Raw genomic sequence first — 18821 nt, forward strand, 5'->3', positions numbered from 1 at the left:
CCGACCTGCTGGGCTCCAGTGATCCTTCCACCTCAGCCTTCCGAGTAGCCAGAATTACAGGCACGCTCTACCACGCCTGGCTATATTTTGATTTATTGTAGAGATGAGGTGTCGCCAAGTTGCCCAGGTGGGTCTCAAACCCGCAGGCTCAGGCAATCCACTCACCTCAGCCTCCCAAAGCAGGGGAATACAGGTTGAGCCACCGAGCCCAGCTGAGTTCACTCTTAATGACTGGGAATAGGATGGAAAGTTGAGTCAAGGGCCTCAGTGACATAGGATATTTCATTCCATCATCTGTTTTAATATATGAGAGAATATGTCAACCAGCAGGAGATTCATTAAACTATGCTCACAGAATCATACCAAGGGGACACTGGTGTTCCTTTATGGACCCTTGTGCAACAATGTTTTAGGTGAGGATGATTATACTTTTTATAAGACCAAGGAGCCTTTAGAGAGAATAAAGCAATAATCTTGTTTTTCCAGTTATTGGTAAGCATTTTATTTCTCTTCTTACAAACATGATATGAAGTCTACATTTGTTTCTAGTAAAAATTCTCTTTCCTTTCCAGCCACCCCTCATCACATTGCATTGGGGAACTACTGTTCTCTGTTCTGTGGAAAGAGTCCATAAGAGTCCTGTATAACAGTATTTATACATGGTTATACATGGTTATAAGGTTTTTGTGATTTTTTTTTTTTTTGAGTCGGTGTCTCACTGTATCTCCTAGGCTGGAATGCGGTAGCACACTTACGGCGTACCATAGCCTGACCTGCTGGGCTCAGAAGATCCTTCTGCTTCAGCTTTCTCAATAGCCGGAACTACAGGTGTGCACTACCATGCCTGGCTAATTATTAAATTTTATTGTAGAGATGAGGTCTTACCAAGTTGCCCAAGCTGAGCTCAGGGTGTTTCTCATGACCGCCTCCAGAATGCTTGGATTTCGGGCCACTGGGCCCAGCCATAGCAAGTGAATTTGTGTTGCAGTATTATAAGCTGCACATTATGAAAATTTACATGTTTCAAAGTTAGGAGGCATTGATGGCTCTCTCTTCCATATCCTTGGAGCATTCTCTGAATGAAGACAGGTGGGTCTTTCAGTTTTTTCACTGATATAAAGAATTTCACACACAAAAAAAAGGAAAAGAAAAGTAAAGAATGCCACACTGGTTGCTTCTGAGCATGCAGTCTTCATTCCATATATCAGAGGATTCCTCCAGGTTAGACAGTTGAAAGAGTGCTGGTTCTTCTAGGATGGGGCATATCCTATATTGATAGATCTGGCAGTATCCTGTCTCTACCCTGAGCTGCAAAGGTGCCATCTGTCACCAACACCATGTGAGATCTCCCACTCATTAAACAAAAGTTATTACCATGTTTTTATTAACAGTTTGGAAATCTGGGGAAAATTGCAACTCTTTGTGTTTCCATTTTATTTCTTATGAGTCTCAGCAAGTTTTATTCCTTCATGGAATGGACACATATATAAAAAGATGGATTTTTATACATTGCTTCATTTTCTGGAAATGTTTTTAGGAGCTGTTTTATTTTTATTCTGTGGTTTTATTCTTAATATATATGCTCAGTTGTCTCTCTTTAGGTTATATAGTTTTTTAGTGTGAAACAGAAATCTTTCCTTCATGCTTCTTGTCTTTTGTTGTATGTCTGTTTGTTTGTAGTATCTTGATTTAGAAGACCTCACAGAGTCCCTTATTACACAGTGGTATGCTTAATTTAGATCTAATGTTTGAGCGTTTATGTATACCTGATCTTTGACCCAGTTTCCTGGACTATAAGCCCAAAGTCTTTAGAATCTCCAGAGTGTGTGTGTGTGTTTTATTTATTTACCTTTTTTGTTTTGAGTGGTTTCTCACTCTGTCACCAAGGCTGGAGTGCAGTGGCACACTGATGGCCACTGCAGCTTTGACCTGCTAGACGCAGGAGACCTTCTGTCTGAGCCTTTCAAGCAGCTGGAAACACAGGCGTGTGCCACCACACCCAGCTAATTTTTTTGATTTGTTGTAGAGATGAGATCTTGCCAATTTGTCCAGGCTGATCTCGAACCCTTTGGCTCATGCAATCCTCTTGCCTCGGCCTCCCAAAGTGCTGGAATTACATACGTGAGCCACCGCACCCACCTGCTGTGAGTGTTTATTATTTGTATACAAATGTGTTGGCTGATAGCTGGCAGCCACTAAGAAGCTTCACTGGGACCAGGCTTAGTGGCTCAGCCTGTCATCCCAGGACTTTGGGAGGCCAAGGTGAGTTGATTGCCTACAACCATGGATTTGAGACCAGCCCAGACAACTTGGTGAGACCTCAACTCTACAATAAATCAAAAACTTAGCCAGGCATGGTAGTGCACATCTGTAGTTCTGACTAGTTTGAAGTCTGAGGTGGAAGGATCGCCGCTGGGCTGGCTGTGAGTTGCCACTGCCCTCCAGCCTGAAGACGGAGTAAGACTCCAACACTCATATACACAAAAAAGCTTCACCAGGATGTAAGGAAGGATTGAAGGGTTGGGATTTACAGCTCCACTGAACTACCAGAGGGGGAAGATATGAAATTTAATTTGATCACCAATGGCAGTGATTTCATTATTCCTGCCTATTTAATGAAGCTTCAGTGAAAACTCAAAAGTACAGGCTTCAGAGAATGACAGGATACCTGAACATGTAGAAGTTCCTGGAGGGAACTAATTTTTTGATTCATTGTAGAGATGCGGTCTCACCAAGTGGCCCAGGTTCAAACCCAGACTTAGGCATTCCTCTCACTTCTGCCTCCTACAGTGCTAGGATTGCAGGTGTGAGCCCCTGCACCTATCTGAGGACTTTTTCATCAATATTTCAAAAAGAATATTAGTCTGTAGTTTTGTATTCTTGTCATATATTTGCGTGAATGGTATCAGAGCAATGGTGGGGTCCAAGAGTGAGTTTTTTTGATTCCCTCTTTTATTACTTGGAACTGTTTTAGAAGGATTAGTGTTAATTTTTCATTAAATGTTTAGTAGAATTGTGAAGTGAGGATGAATTATACATCTGTTCCTGGTCTCTTTGTTGGGAGTTTTGTTTGTTTATTTTTGAGTCAGGATCTCACTCTCTCACCCAGGTTGGAGTGCAGTGGCATGGTTATGGCTTACTGTAACCTTGTCTTCCTAAGCTACCTCAGTCTCCTGAGTCGCTGGGACGATAGACATGTGTTCCTGTACCTGGCTCATTTTTTCTTTTTTTGCACTGTGTTGTCCAACTGCAGAGTTGTTTTTTTTTATTCTTAAATCTCAAGCCGGGCTCGGTGGCTCAGCCTATAATCCCGCTCCTTTGGGAGGCTGAGGTGAGTGGATTGCCTGAGCCCACGGGTTCGAGACCTGCCTGGGCAAGTTGACAAGACCTCATCTCTACAATAAATCAAAAACTAGCCGGGCATGGTAGCACGTGCCTGTAGTTCCAGCTACTTGGAAGGCTGAGGCGGAAAGATCGCCGGAGCCCAGCAGGTCAAGGCTGTGGAGACCGGGAGCGGCCACTGCACTCCAGTCTGGGCAACAGAGTGAGACTCTAACTCAAAAAAGAAAACAAAACAAAAACAAAAAAACAAAAAAAATTCTTAAATCTCGTTACTACTTACAGTTATGTACAGATTTTTTATTTCTTCTTGACTCAGTCTTGGCAGGTTGTTTATTTCTAGAGATTTATTCATTTTTTTCTAGGCTAACTACTATGTTGATACGTACTTGATAGTTATCTGTTTTATTTATTTTTTGTTAGTTTGACATGCACGTGATGCACATGATGGTGTTTCATAATTCCCTTTGTCCTTTTTCATTTTTCTTCTATTTTTCCCTCTTTGGTCTGTTCAATATTTATTTCTTGTACCTAGTCTAGTGTGCTTTTAAACCACTGTAGTATCTTTTTCAATTTATTTGCGTATTTTCAGGTTTAGGATTTCTGTGATTCTTCTTAATACTTTCTGTCGTTTTGTTGATAATTTCAGTTTGTTCACACATCGTTTTCTGATTTCCTGAAGTTGTCTATGTGTACTCTCACTGAGCATCTTTGGAATTCTTATATCTTTGATAATTCACATATCTCTGTTTCTTTAGTTTAAGTTTGTGGTGATTTAATCTGTTTATTTGAATGGATCTTGTTTCCTTTTGCTTTGTATATCTTATTATCTACTGTTAGAACCTTGGCATTACACTAACCAGCTTTTGCTCTCTGGCTTCCTTCGGGGACGCTGTTCTCCTGTCATCTCCTTTCATCTCGACTAGACATTCTAGAGATCACTCAGCCTTTCCTGGGGATGTGTTTTCTCTGGACTTTTGTTTTTAATCTAACGGGAGAGATTTTGCCAGTTTTTACTCAGGAGCTTCCTTGCTGTCTGCCTGCTATTCTGCAGCCTCTCTGGTATCTTGGTAAGCTGTGATCTGGATCTCTCCTTAGCGTTTTGCCTGTGTTACTGCAGAATTTAGTTTATGTTGATCTCCTTTGTTCTCAGGGATCCCATTACTTTCAGAGCTTCTATTTGACCATGACAGAACCTTGTCTCTCAGGCAGTGTCCTAAAATTTCAGAGTGTTAGATCGATGTTCCCACACTTTGCCTCCCCTGGGAGAAACTAGAAATTGGTGATTTTCTCACAGTGTCACTGCGTCATGCCAGGGTAAGGCCTCTAAAAGAGATGTCTTGAATTTTCCTTCTGTACTTGTATTAAGAGTTCCATCCTCTTCAATGGATTCTAGATTTCTTACAAAGATGATTGGTCTGTGTATTGTTTTTAAATTTGTGTGTGTGTGGCAGGCGTTATTTTTCTTGTTTTTGTTTTGTTTGTTTTGTTTTGTTTTGCTTTTAGTTGGGGGTCTCACTCTGCTGCTGAGGCTGGAATGAAGTGACATTATCACAGTTTGCCTAAGCCTTGACCTCCTGGGCTCCGGCAACCCTTCCATCTTTTCCACGTAGCTGGGACTGCAGGTACATGCCACCACACCTGGCTAATTTTTGTATGTTTTGCCGAGATGTGGTCTCACTATGTTGCCTAGGCTGGTCTCAAATTCCTGGGCTCAAGTGATTCTCCTGCCTTGACCTCCCAAAGTACTGGGATTACCGGCATGAGCCACTGCAGCTGGCCCTGTGTTTCTTTTCAAATTTTAAAATGAGAGTTCCCTCAGCTTGGTGGTCAGCCTCCCTGAAGGCAACCTTATAAGGTTTGGAGACCACACTCAAGTGGGTCACAGAAGGGATGATTCTACTTGTAGAGTAAGCAGAATAACACATTAAGCAATAGTCTGCTCTGAAAATATAAAGCAGGTAACAGTACTTGCTCTAAAAGAACTCGATATGGGTCAATCAATGACCATGACCACGTCTGGGAATCAGGGCTCTTTGCTGTTGAGGCAGTGCTTCTTGACTGGGAGAGCTTATCTTGGAGGACTTGGTATTAGAAGACATTCATAGGATAATACAGGTAAGCATAATCAAGACATCAAAAATCCTAACATCAAGATGAACATAACCGTCTCCTGGTCTGTTCCACATACATCATGTATTTAGGCTGCACCTCTGAGCATTTATTCAGTAATGCTTTCTACTGATCATTTCCTTTCAAACAAAGCCAGATCTTTAAGTGATTAGATGAGTCTAAAAACATGCCAGGCCCTTTGGCATCTTATGGGCCATGAAGAATCTCCTTGAAATCCTGGCTTACAAGAAGAGAGGAGATTCTTGTCCTGACAAGTTGATTTTCTTTCCCTAGGCTCAACCAATAGTGACACAGGGTAGAGCCGTTGGTGCACTATGATGTACTGGCATGTTTATTGTCTCCACTGGAGGTTTGAAGGGCTGTGTGCTAGGAAAGGACCTTTCTTACATGGGGTTTTGCATTCTAAACACTGTAGAGTATTTAGAATTGCCAGGAATACCTGATATGGACCAACCTGGCAAATTCCTAACAGGGTTTTTCACTAGATCTCCTGCTCACGGTGATCTTCATTTTCGTGAAGGCAAAAATTAAGTTTTGAGGACATTTATAATTTTTATGTAAAAGAGTTTAATAATTTGATTTCTTAACATTTCTTTTCATCTCTTTCCTGCTCCTGCTGTTGGGAGTGGCAAGAATAGTGGCAGAATTATTGTGTATTAGAGAATTTACTGATTTGTTTTACAATGCAACCTGTGACAAAAGGCCCCTTCCTCACTGGCAAGGGAAACAGTTACTCCCCTCTGAGGAATACAATCATTCAAAAGTGGTTTTGTAACTGAATTGAATCAGCTTTCTTCCAAGGATGGTTTTCCTTCATTTGGCAATTTGCATTTTTATGCAAAACCCATATTCCTTTTTTCTTTGTCCTCTCTTTTAATTCTACACAGGTTTCCAGTGAGAAATTCCCTAATTCAGTGTTTAAATTGGATTTTTACATGGACTTCTTTGTGTAGGTGTGGCATTGTAACAAAAGAAGTGGCTTGGTGTCTTTGATAACCTCATTTGGCTCCAGTAAAGTTCGTTGAAATAAGTCCCTTGTAAGCTGGATGTATTCCAAATGTGTGCAAACCATATTATGCTTCTTGAGTCCTTTGCACTCTGATGTCCCCTGTGAGGGAGCATCGTAAATCTAGCAAACCAGTCAGATGTCTCCTCTCAGGAGACATAAAGAGATTGGTGGTGATTATACAGGACACACTTACACATTTTTCAAAAATGTATATTTCCTTGAAGTTTTCCATTCAAATTGTGCAAAAATGCAAATAAAGAGATGAATATATAATGAGATATATGTTAAAAAAATGAGCTGGTGTTATATAGAAAGAGGATATGTGAAGTGCTTTCATGGTGGTGCACAGACTGGGCAATGAGTTACATATTGTTAATGTGGGAGGAGGAAAACAAGGCTTTACTGTCTGGTGGAATAGAAAAACACCAGATGGACGATGTCCAAAAAATTACTATTGCACAACATGTATCAGTGAACCTATGATGCACTTTGGGGACTGTTTCACACATTACCATATTTGAGAAAAATATAAGATATAAACTTTTTATGTTTTGTCATAGATAAGTTCTTCAGTGTCCAGAATTCCATTGTTTGCCAAATATCATTATAGTAAAATAATTGGTTCCAGTGCTATACTATTTAATACTTTATATTAGTTTCGCTAATTCAAAAAAAAGTGTGGTTAAATTGCTGTTAGGTGATCCACAAGATGTCTCTGAGTGCAAAGGGTTAAATTATACAGAGACAGACCTTACTTTCTACAATATCTTTTAGACATCAGTTTACATTAAGTCAATATCACTATTTCATCATCTTTGAACTTTTGGTTCTACTTCCAGTTTAAATTTGCTTACCTCTAATATTTTAAAGTCTATTTTTTCATAAAATACTAATTGAACTAGGCCTGATTAATATATTGTGATACTAATTCTGCCCCCACATAATTGTACTCTACTTCTCTGATTATTATTATTTTTTTTTTTCTTTTTTGGAGTCTCACTCTGTTGCCCAGACTGGAGTGCAGTGGCTCGCTCACGACCACTGCAGCCTCAACCTTCTGGGCTCAGTGATCCTTCCACCTCAGCTTTCCAAGTAGCTGGAACCACAGGTGCATGCCATCACACCTGACAAGTGTATTTATTGTAGAGACGAAGTCTCGCCATGTTGCCCAGGCGAGTCCGAATTCCTAGTCTCAGGCAATCCTCTCACCTGCACCTTCCAAAGCGCTGGGATTACAGGCATGAGCCACCACTGCCAGTACTCTAATTATTTCTTATACTTTATTTCTTAAATCTCATTTTCATGATAGTACAGGGAATTCAGCCATAGTCTAGCACCTTAAGGACTGGCACATTTTTAAGCACAAGACTCTTTTTTTAGCCAGTTCAATAACCAAGAAACTATTTAGACCAATCTATATGTTAGTCACTCAGAGTAGAATGGTAAAGGAAAGAGCTGTGGGCAGCCCTGACACATGTTACCTAAAAGGATATTGGAAAAACATTGGAAATCCATTGGACCTTTTTAGACATTAGTAAATTAATGAATTATTTCAAACTTATTTCAAACTATTATTTCAAACCCTTTCAGGACCACGGACAGCTATACCGACCTCAGCTTTCTCTTGTACTCTTAAAATTAGGATTGTAAAATGAAAAATCTGAATGCTGTTGATCATGTAGCCTTGCTTAATACTTTAAGATTTTAAACATCCTGGATATCCTCTTAAAAGGATTATTCAGGGCCTTGAGTTCCCAGTTGCTCTGTCAGAAAGCATACCTGTTCCTTTTACTATTTGATGATTTAGGACTAATTTTAATTCCTAGACGGCTGAGTGTAGGTGCTTGTGCTGGCCTTTTTAGCTCATTAATATGAGTCGAATTTCTTATATTGTGTGTGACTCTTATAAAGGAGACAAAATCATATCTCCTCAGTAAGATGGGAACAGAGCTTTCTCTCATAGGCTGTTATGTCACATAAGTTAGTACGTCTAAAGGAGTTAGAATCATGCCTTAAACATGGCCACTGTTCTCAAATGTCTGTCATTCCTACTGCTGTTGTCATCACAGTTTTAAGATTCTTTCTTGTAAGCAGCAGTGGACATTGTCGTCTCAAAAATACCACTCATGTTCTAGCTCATTGAGAGACTGAATGTCACTGGTGTGTTAGACATAATAACTCACATTTCTATAGACATAAACTTGTGTTGGTTTTTTAATTGTACATTTATTGTATTGTCCAGAAAACTGGGAAATTCACACTTAAGGAAAACTAATAAATCAATTAGGCAAAGATAATGTGCTCCAAATTACCTTATATATGAGAATATAGGGGAAAAAGACTCCTTTTTTTTCTGCTATATTCTCACAGCACCGAACACTTCCAGTATTGCAGGTGTAGGTTTTCTACCACACACCAAGCAATCAATTCTGCATTGAACCCAGCTGGGTGTCCTCTCATTCAATGCAGTTGTGATACTATCTACCTGAATATAGTGTCAGATCCCACAGGCATAGGGGCTGAGTCCCAAAAAGTGTACCTACTTCAGAGCCGTTGACAAACAGGTTGTGGCCTTTGCTTCTCACTGGCTATAAGTCATACATTTTCATGATCCCCTCTTGGAGCTCATTTAATTTACAAGAGTGTCTCACAGAACTCAAGGAAACACTTCACTTAAATTTGCCCATTCACTTCAAGGACTATTACAAAGTACACACATGAACAGCCGGGCATAGGCAAGCTACTGGGCAAGGCAGGATAGGCAAGCTATTGGGCAGGAATGGGCTCTGAGCTTCCATGCCCACTTTGGGTATGCCCCTTTCTCAAGAAGCCTCTTTATATCTGCCTGTCCCAAACCTTCTTTTTTAATTTCCTATTTTTCTGGAGGCTTCATTTGTAGGTGTGACTGTTTACATTATTGGCTATTGTGTTCAACTGAAGGTTGAGTCGCTCTTCCCTTTATGAAGTGTTGAATGATGGGGCTGGAAGTCCCAACCCTCTAATTCTGCCTTAGTCTTTCTGGTAACCAACCAGCGGGTGGTTGAATTTGTACACAGAAAGATCCTTCTTACTCCAACGAATCCAGGTGTTTTCTTGTCAGGAAACAAGGATGAAGACCAAATGCAGATGTCACATTATCACTGCGTGGATGTGTCCGCCCTTTCACCTCCATTGAATCTACTTGTACCATTGTCTCCTCTTCTCATTTTATGTGAAAATTAAAATTCTCCACATAGTCACTCAGTGAAATGTGTTTTTCGTTCTAGGGACGGTTGACATTCAAGGATGTGGCCATAGTATTCTCTCGGGACGAGTGGAAACGCCTAGACCCTGCCCAGAGGGTTTTCTACAGGGACGTGATGCTGCAGAACTACAGAAACCTCGTCTCCCTGGGTGAAGATAACTTTCTTCCAGAAGTCAAGACGTGTTATTGTGGGATTTTTGAATTTGTGTGTATGTGTGTGTCTATGGGTTCGTATCTGTGTGTGGCTGTGTTGGCACTACTCTTTCCATTCCTTGATTTGATTGAAGATCTGTTAACTCAGAAATGAAAAGTCTAATAAATGGAGAATTTGGACTTTGTCTCCTTTCTTCAGATGTCCTATTCCCTTTGTGATATGTCATTGGAGATTTTCAAAGCTTGTGTCAAACTTTTTCAGGTGCCTCGTTTTCTCTTTTCTACCCCTGAGCTTTTGATTGAGTGGTTCAGAGAGAGAGAGCTAGATGTCTGCAAATTATGGTGTTTCCTAAGCATTCAATTAAATTTTTGAAATGCTTTTCTAGATCCATCAGTAACATCCTCTCTTCTCGCATGAACACAGGGCTGCAATTCTGGAAAAGTCCCAGCACATTATATTCTTTTCTTTTCATAAGTAGAAATATGTCACTTTGACCTGAGTATTATCTCCATGTTGGAGCAAGGGAAAGAGCTCTGAGCTGTGGAAAGCCAAGTGAAAAGCGCAAGAAAACCAATGGATAGGAATGTGTTAAAAGTGTGATCATAGGTAAGAGCTCAGATAGGCAGAGAGAAAGCCTCTGACTAAAGAATGTTTGACAAACTTTCTGCAAATCAGAGAATTCTTTGGGAAGATAAAAAAGTATATAAACTGTGGTCACTGCTAGGAAAATATTTTTCCCCACTTAACTCAGTGTTCTTTCGATGTTTAAAGGTTGATTCTTCTACCCTCCAGTGTTGCTACAACTCAAGCGGCAACACATGCAAAGTCTTTATCATGATTACTCTGTTTTCTGGCTTCTGGGAACACTTGGTTCCTTTCACAGGGGTTCCCCTTCTCCTGGGTCTCTTCTTTGCTTCAATCTGATCCTCGGTTTTTTTCCAGAGAAATGAGAGGTGAGGCCTCCAGAGACCTGACATCTTGACCTACCCACGTGCCATCCCATTTCATGTGATTGGAAAACCTACTCATGAGATGGAAGGCAGATGCCTTCTTTTGCATCTGAGACCCTTGGAGCTTCATGGAGCTGTCTCTGGACCCCTCTGCTTGTCGTGTCCCTCAGCCATTACCTCCAATCTGCTTTTGCCATACTTCCTGGGTGTGTGTGTGCTAAGGGAATGGATTGGACCTTCTGAGATTTCACTCAGTATACTTGTAAAGACAGTGGCCTGAAACACCCTCTTTATGCTCCCCGCTCCTACTTGGGGTATATGTCGTATGTTTTCACACTTTACTGTGGGAGAGTCCCATCTCAAGTTCCCACAGAATTTGACCCCCATGTTATAGTTTTCTCTCTCTTCTACTGCTCTCAGTACTCTTTAAATTTAGAAAAATTTGACTCTTCTTGGTATTGTTCTCTTGTTTGTGTGTTTTGCCTCTGAAACTTGCTTTTGATGTGATCCTAGGGTTTTACACACCATTTATTTTTTTCTCCTGTGATAGCCCACTTTGAGATTATGCACACCTTCTAGTGGTCTATCTTATGGAGTGGGTTTAAATGGTAACATAAAATTGGTGAAGGAGAATGCTTTGGCTAATATGATTCAATATTATCCTGCTACATACAGAGATATCACTTAAATCATCTGAGTAGAGTTGTCAGCGTCTCCCAGGAAACTGAGATAGAAATTATCAGGCAAGCATGACTGATAAGTGTTTCCAGTTCTAGTTTTTGAGACATCACACAGATGTGTCCCTCAAACACATTGTGGCAATGTTGATCACATGATCAGCTCCTTTGAACAATCAGTGATGTAGCCATTTCTAGTAGGGACTGCATTGTTCAAGTTCACAAACTCAAATGTGTGAGGCTCTAGACTAAACTATTGTACATGTCACAGTTTTTAAATCCCGTTTGTGTACCATTGTTCATTTTCACCAACAAAACCATTGTTCCATTTGTTGTGGGTTCAAACCCAAAACAGATGTGATGTTGATACATCTTATTGAAGAGCCTTATTAAGTTACATGGTATATCTGCATTTTAAGTTTACTCTGGTGTTCTAAGCCACTGCAGCTTTTGTGTTGAACATTTCCAACCATTGTAAATGAACTTGTTATTTATTTATTTAATCAGATGTTCCTTGTAGTCAAAGTAATCTTGAATAGACAGAATTAACCTTGAGGCATCACACTGTCTGATTTTAAACTTTATAACAAAGCTATAGTAATTAAAGTAGGGTGGTACTTGCCTAAAAGCATATACATCAACCAGTGGAACAGAATAGAGCAGAAATGAACCCATACATGTAAGGTCAGTGGGTGTTGGAAAAAATTTCCAACAGCATAGTGGGTTAAAGAGCGTTTTCAACAAGTGATGTTCAAAAAACTCAATATCCACACAAAGGAGAATAAATTGAATGGAATTTATAAACTATATACCAAAATGGACTCAAACATATGAAATACTTAAATATCTGACATGACCATGTAAAACTACTGGAACCAGTCACAGGGGGAAAACCTACAAGACAATGAAATTTTAGATTTGATCTTAAAAGCTTAGGTAAAAAAAGCAAACTGGTAGATGGTATAGAATCTAAATGAAAATGCTTCTGCACAGCAAAAGAAACATCAGAGGAAGGGACAAGCTACAGACTATGAGAAAATATTTGCAATTCCTACATTTGATATCGATCTGGTATCCAGTATGTATGGGAATCTGAAATTACTCAATTGCATTAAAACAGATAACCCAATTAAAATGGGCAAAGGATCTCAATATACATTTCCTGAAGGAAGAATACAAATTGCCAACAACATTACTAATCATTGTAGAAATGCAAATTGATACAGAATGAAATGTCACTTCACAGTTGTCAGAATGGCTATTGCTCAGAAAGACAAAAGATATGTTTTTGCAAAAATATGGAGGATTCTCATACATTGTTAGGCAAATGTGAATTAGTGCAGGCATTAAGAAAAACTATATAGAGTTTCTTTAGACAACTAAAAATAGAAGTACTGTATTATCCATTGCTGACACTTCTGTATATACAGTAGACCCTTGAATAGCACAGGGCTGAACTGCATGAATCTGCTTGTACATTGTTTTTCTTTTTTCAATAAATATATTGGAAACTATAAAAGAGATTTTCAACACTTTAAGGAAACACAGACAAATGGCTTTGCCTAGAAATATCAAAAATTAAGAAAACATTGGGCCAGTCACGGTGGCCCAAGCCTGTAATCCCAGCACTTTGGTAGGTGAAGGTGAGAGGATTGCCTGAGCCTAGGGGTTCAAGACCAGCCTGGAAAACTTAGTGAGACCTCACCACTACAATATATCAAAAAAAAATTAGCCAGATGTGATAGCGCACCCCTGTAGTTGTGGCTACTAGGAAGGCTCAGGGAGAAGGACCGTCTGAGCCCAGCAGGTCGACACTGGGGGGCCATGAGCATGCCATTGTACTCCAGCCTGGGCAGCAGAATGAGACACTGACTCAAAAAAAAAAAAAAAAAAAAAGGAAAAGAAAAAATTAGATATATCATGAATTTGTAAAGTTAGGTAGATACTACTCTATTGTATTGTTTCCTACCACAAAATACACACAAATCTATCATTAAAAGTTGAAATGTATCAAAGCTTATACACACAAACACTGACTACACGTGGCACCATTTGTGAGAAAATATATATCTTAACAAAAGTAAAGATGCACTATTAGGTCATAATTGTAAGCATGAATTGTAATACATACAAACTATCCTACTGTAATAATTGTGTAGCCATTTTCTGTTGCTGTTACATGGCATTCAACTGTTGTGAATATTCAATTAAAACATCATGTGATGCTGATCATCTGTGTGTGAGTAGTTGATATAGCCAGTAAATTGCGTGTCACAGTAAAAGGTGATCTCTTGCAGTGTTACATATTTTTCATCATGTTTATTGTAATACTGTAAACCTGGAATAATCTAGTGCCACTAGTGGTGCTGGGAATACTCCTATGAAGCAGTGAAGTCATAACATTACAAGAAAATATTCAATATGTATTCTAGTCTGAGGTCTCCAGCTGCAGTCTTCTGATGTTTCAGACAGCGTATTCATCTTCTAAAGTGATTTCATAAACATATGGCATGGGGAAATACAGTAAGTTCCCTACATAAAAACAATGTCTGTTCTTACAGCACACTTATTTTGTTTTTTTGTTGTTGTTGTTGTTTTTTGAGTTGGAGTCTCACTCTGTGGCCCAGACTGGAGTGCAGTGGCCGCTCCCGGCCACCGCAGCCTCGACCTGCTGGGCTCCGGTAATCCTTCCGCCTCAGTCTTCTGAGTAGCCGGAATTACAGATGCGCGCTACCACACCCGGCTAATTTTTTTTATTTTATTGTAGAGATGAGGTCTCGCCTGCCCAGGTGGGTCTCGAACCCGCGGGCTCAGGCAATTCACTCACCTCAGCCTCCCAAAGGCGCGGGATTACAGGCTGAGCCACCAAGTCCGGCTAGCACATTTATTTTGTCCAATTTGTTCCTAAGTTCAAAGAAGGTAACTGAGGTTCCCAAATAATACAGTCGGCTATAGAGTACTGTACTGAAGTAGGTTTATGAGATTTTCACACAAATAATATGTTTTAAAAAAACAAATAAATGAGAACTTTTTAATCTTACAGTACAGTAACTTCAAAAGTACAGTGAACTAACTTACATGATTGCATATGTGAACATGTTTGCATCTTTGAAAGTTTGCAACTTGAAAGTCCTTATATAGGAGATTTACCGTATAGCACAGTACTGTAAATGTATTTTTCCTTCTTGTAATTTTGTTGGTAATACTGTCCCTTTTCTAGCTTCACTGTAAGAATATAGTCTGTAATACATATACAAAATATGTGTTAATTGACAATATCTGTTATTGGTAAGTCTCCCAGTCAGTAGTTGGCTATTAGTTAAGTTTTCTGGAAGTCACAGTTATAGTTGGATTGCAACTGCAAGAAAGGTCAGTGCTGTTAACCTCTATGTGACTCAAGGGTCAAATGTATATCCAAAGGATTTGAAGTCAGTGTGTCCAAGATATATCTGCACCCCATGGTCACTACAGCATTATTCACAATAGCCAAGTTACATCATCAAACTATATGTTGAACTACAGATGAATGGCTAAGGAAAACATGATATGTATCCATAATGAAACAGTGTTTAGCCTTCAAAAGAAAAGTCTTGTCTGCCATAACATGGACGAACCTAGAAAACATTTTGCTAAATGAAATAATCTCAGCACAAAAATACAAATACTGCAAGTACTTACATTTGTATGTGGAATCCAAACCAACTGAACTCATTGAAGCAGAGCGAAGAATGTTGACTATAAGAGGCCAGGGCTGGGGAGATTAGAGAGATATTTGTCAATGAATACAAAGCATCAATTAGACAAGAGGTGTAAATTACACATTTTTCAGATGATGGATATTGTAGTGACGAACTTTCTTACATCATTCCATGGCATCACTGTCTCTCAAGAATTTATGCAGCTAGAGTTTGTTAATATATAATAAAGCTTTTAAAAAAATCTTCTATTTCTTTATTCTGTGCTCATTTTAAAGTAGAACTTCTTTACTCCTAAGAGAAAACTGTTCACAAGTCTGCAGACTATAAGTTTTTATACATGTGGTTACTAATACTTGCCTATTCTTTATATCATGGTTTAGGAGGATAACTTATTGATTATTATTATGATTTTACAGTTGACAGTTTTTCAGCATGTATAAGAAATATAATTGTTATACACACTTGTTAATGTTGCAAAATGCCTGCCCTGTGTGGGTATATTGATGATTTTCTAACAGATATTCAGAAAAGTGCTTTTTCTTTATGACATTGTTTTATTGAATTCTTCCTCATTCTTCTAGTGCCATTATTGCTTGCCAATTCAAAATCACTTCTTTAATTATTATATATGTTTGCTGTGGGTTATCTACCATTATAATATGTTGTGTAGTGCTTTCACATTTATTGTATGTAACAAATATGCTCTAAATGTGTACAATATAATCATTCTTTCTCTTGAATTATGAGACAGACATGTGTATTTTGCCAGTTGGTGTGTGCCTTGGTATCATAGTGGAAAAATACATTCTTTTTCAGGGCTAGTATAAGTTTGTGCAGTGGGAGTGTTTTGCTCAGAAGTTGCTTGAAACTAGAATTTTTTACTATTTGAATTACATGTACCCACCTTTTTTTTTCATAAAGAATCCTACTTCTTTGGTGTTCTAAAAACTGAAAATGAATTCTTCAGATTACTTGAATGTCTCTTCTATGTAATTGTTACTTTTGGTGTAATATATTTTTCAGTGGGAAGTATCTGTTAACATTCTGTCATTAATTGCAAACCTATGGTTCTTTGTATCTTGTAGCTATCTCTCCTAAGTGTATAAACAAGGAGGTGCCACCAAAAGGAAAGGGCAATACAGGTGTATTCCACAAAGTGTTGGGAAGACACGAAAGCCATGACATTGAAGGCCTTTCCTTTAAGGAAGTTCAGAAAAATATGTATGACTTTGAGTGTCAGTGGAGAAATGATAAAGGAGATCATAAAGATGTACTTATGATTCAAAAAGTAAACTTCACATGTAAAAGAGATAAATATAATAAAATGGATGCAGGAACTAAGCTTATTAAAAGTCAACTGGAATTAACTTTTTGTTCCCATCAGCCTGAAGTACAGCTCTTTCAAGGAGAAGGAAAAATTTATGAATGTAATCAAGGGAAGAAGTGTGTTAAAATCAGGGAAAACCTTACAAATGTAATGAATTTGGCAAGGTGTTCACTCAAAACTCCCGACTGACAAGTCATAGGAGAATTCATACCGGAGAGAGGCCTTACAAGTGTAGTGATTGTAGCAAAGACTTTAGTGTTTGTTAGAACCTAACTATCCATCGGGTCATCCATACGGGAGAAAAACCTTACGAACGTCATGAATGTGGCAATGTCTTCAGTCAACCATGAAACCTTGCAGGTCATCGGAGAATGCACACTGGAGAGAAACCTTACAAGTGTAATGAGTGTTGCAAAGCCTTCAGTATGCATTCCAACATGACAAAGCATCAAATCATTCACACTGGAGAAAAACCTTTCAAGTGTAATGAGTGTACCAAGGTTTTCAGTCAACATTTACACCTTACGAATCATCAGACTTCATACTGGAGAGAAACCTTACAAGTGTAATGAGTGTGGAAAAGCCTTTGGTGTTCACTCAAGCCTAGCTATTCTTCAGACAATGCATACTGGAGAAAAACCTTACAAATGTAACGAATGTGGCAAAGACTTCAGACCTAATTCATACCTTGCAATTCATCAGGGAATTCATACCAGTGAGAAACCTTACAACTGTAAGGAGTGTGGCAAAGCCTTTAGTGTGTATTCAATCCTACCTACCCATCAGGTCATCCATACTGGAAAAAACCCTTTCAAATGTAATGAGTGTGGCAAGGTCTTTACTCAAAATTCACATCTTGCAAATCATTGAAGAATTTATACAGGAGAAAAACCTTATAGGTGAAATGAATGTGGGAAAGCTTTTAGTGTGCGTTCAAGCCTAACTACCCATCAGGCAATTCATAATGGAGAAAAACCTTGCAAATGTAATGAGTGTGGCAACTCTTCACCCAAAATTCAAATCTTTCACAACATCAACGAATTCATAGTGGATAGAACACCTGTAAGTGTGACAAGGCCATCAGTCACAAATTACTTTTTTCACAACATCAGACAATTCATTCTTGAGAGAATACTTAAAACTATGATGATGATGGTTTACCTGTCATTAGTTTAAGCATGAATATGCATCAGAGAGTGCATATATTTTTAACAAAGTCATGTGGCTATACTATGTGTGGCAGAAGTTTTATCCAGGCTTCAGAGCTCACTCAGCATCAAAATATACATATTTGATGAAATCACACAAATATAACATGCATGGTGAGTCTGTTACCCTAGGACCGTGACTGCAGGTGAAGATACATATAAAGAATATTTTGCTGTCCTCTTCCCAGTTAACTTTTGTATTATATACCATAGAATAATTACAAGCCTATGTATGTCTAAATTCATGACATACAAAGTTTGCAAGATGTTTGGAAATGGCTAATTACCTTCAGGTTATAAAATGCTTTATCAAATTATTTAAGGTTTCTTGTAAAGGGCACATTATTCTTTATAGCTTCTCAGCTCAACTTTGCAATCTGTTGATCAAAAACATTCTTATACACCTTACATGTTGTTGTCTGGGAAATAATCCATTGGATGGAAGGGTACACTCCATTATGTGAGGATTGATTCCATTCAAGTTCCTGAAGGAGGACTCTGCCTTTTAAAATTAAAGATTGCTTCAATCAGAGAGCTTTTGGTGTAGCAGAGAATAATGGAAGGCTATGATATCATGCTTACTGACAGAAGGGCACTGTGGGTTATGGAAAGAAATTCTACACCAACCGACCATGAAATAGAGCCAGCCAAGACCTTAGGACACTGAGATTTTCATGTGAGTAGAGTAAGAAATAAGTTATTAGGGACTGATTGTATGACAAAATTAGTGCAGGAAAAATCATTTAAAGACTATAGAAGTTACACAGCAATTTTCTTTTAAAAAATTAATCTTGTCTTGAAATTGTAGAGAGAACAGTGAGGGTGGAGAGTTTATTGAAAATACCCAGAATCCCAGGCTGTTGTTTTTTTAGTAGGCTTTCTTTTAACTATTGGAATCACATTTTGCTACTGTTTTTTTAAGTGTCATATGTTTACTAATAAAATTAAATTTGTGTAACTATGAATTAACATTATTTTGATCAACATGGTCTTATGCTTCCTCAGTAGAATGCTTCATAAAAGATAATAATCCACCATTAGGCATTAAAATTGAAGGAAATCTGAGCACAATGGTTCACTCC

General features: G+C 38.6%; 1 pseudogene; it reads left to right on the forward strand.

Moving 5' to 3' along the window:
- LOC103258263 overlaps positions 1–17586 on the forward strand; it is a 24740-nt pseudogene extending 7154 nt beyond the window's left edge.
- The last annotated feature ends 1235 nt before the right edge of the window (positions 17587–18821 follow it).

This window comes from Carlito syrichta, unplaced genomic scaffold (genome assembly GCF_000164805.1).
Source record: "Carlito syrichta isolate Samal-C Ts95f unplaced genomic scaffold, Tarsius_syrichta-2.0.1 Scaffold302045, whole genome shotgun sequence".
NCBI lineage: Eukaryota > Metazoa > Chordata > Mammalia > Primates > Tarsiidae > Carlito > Carlito syrichta.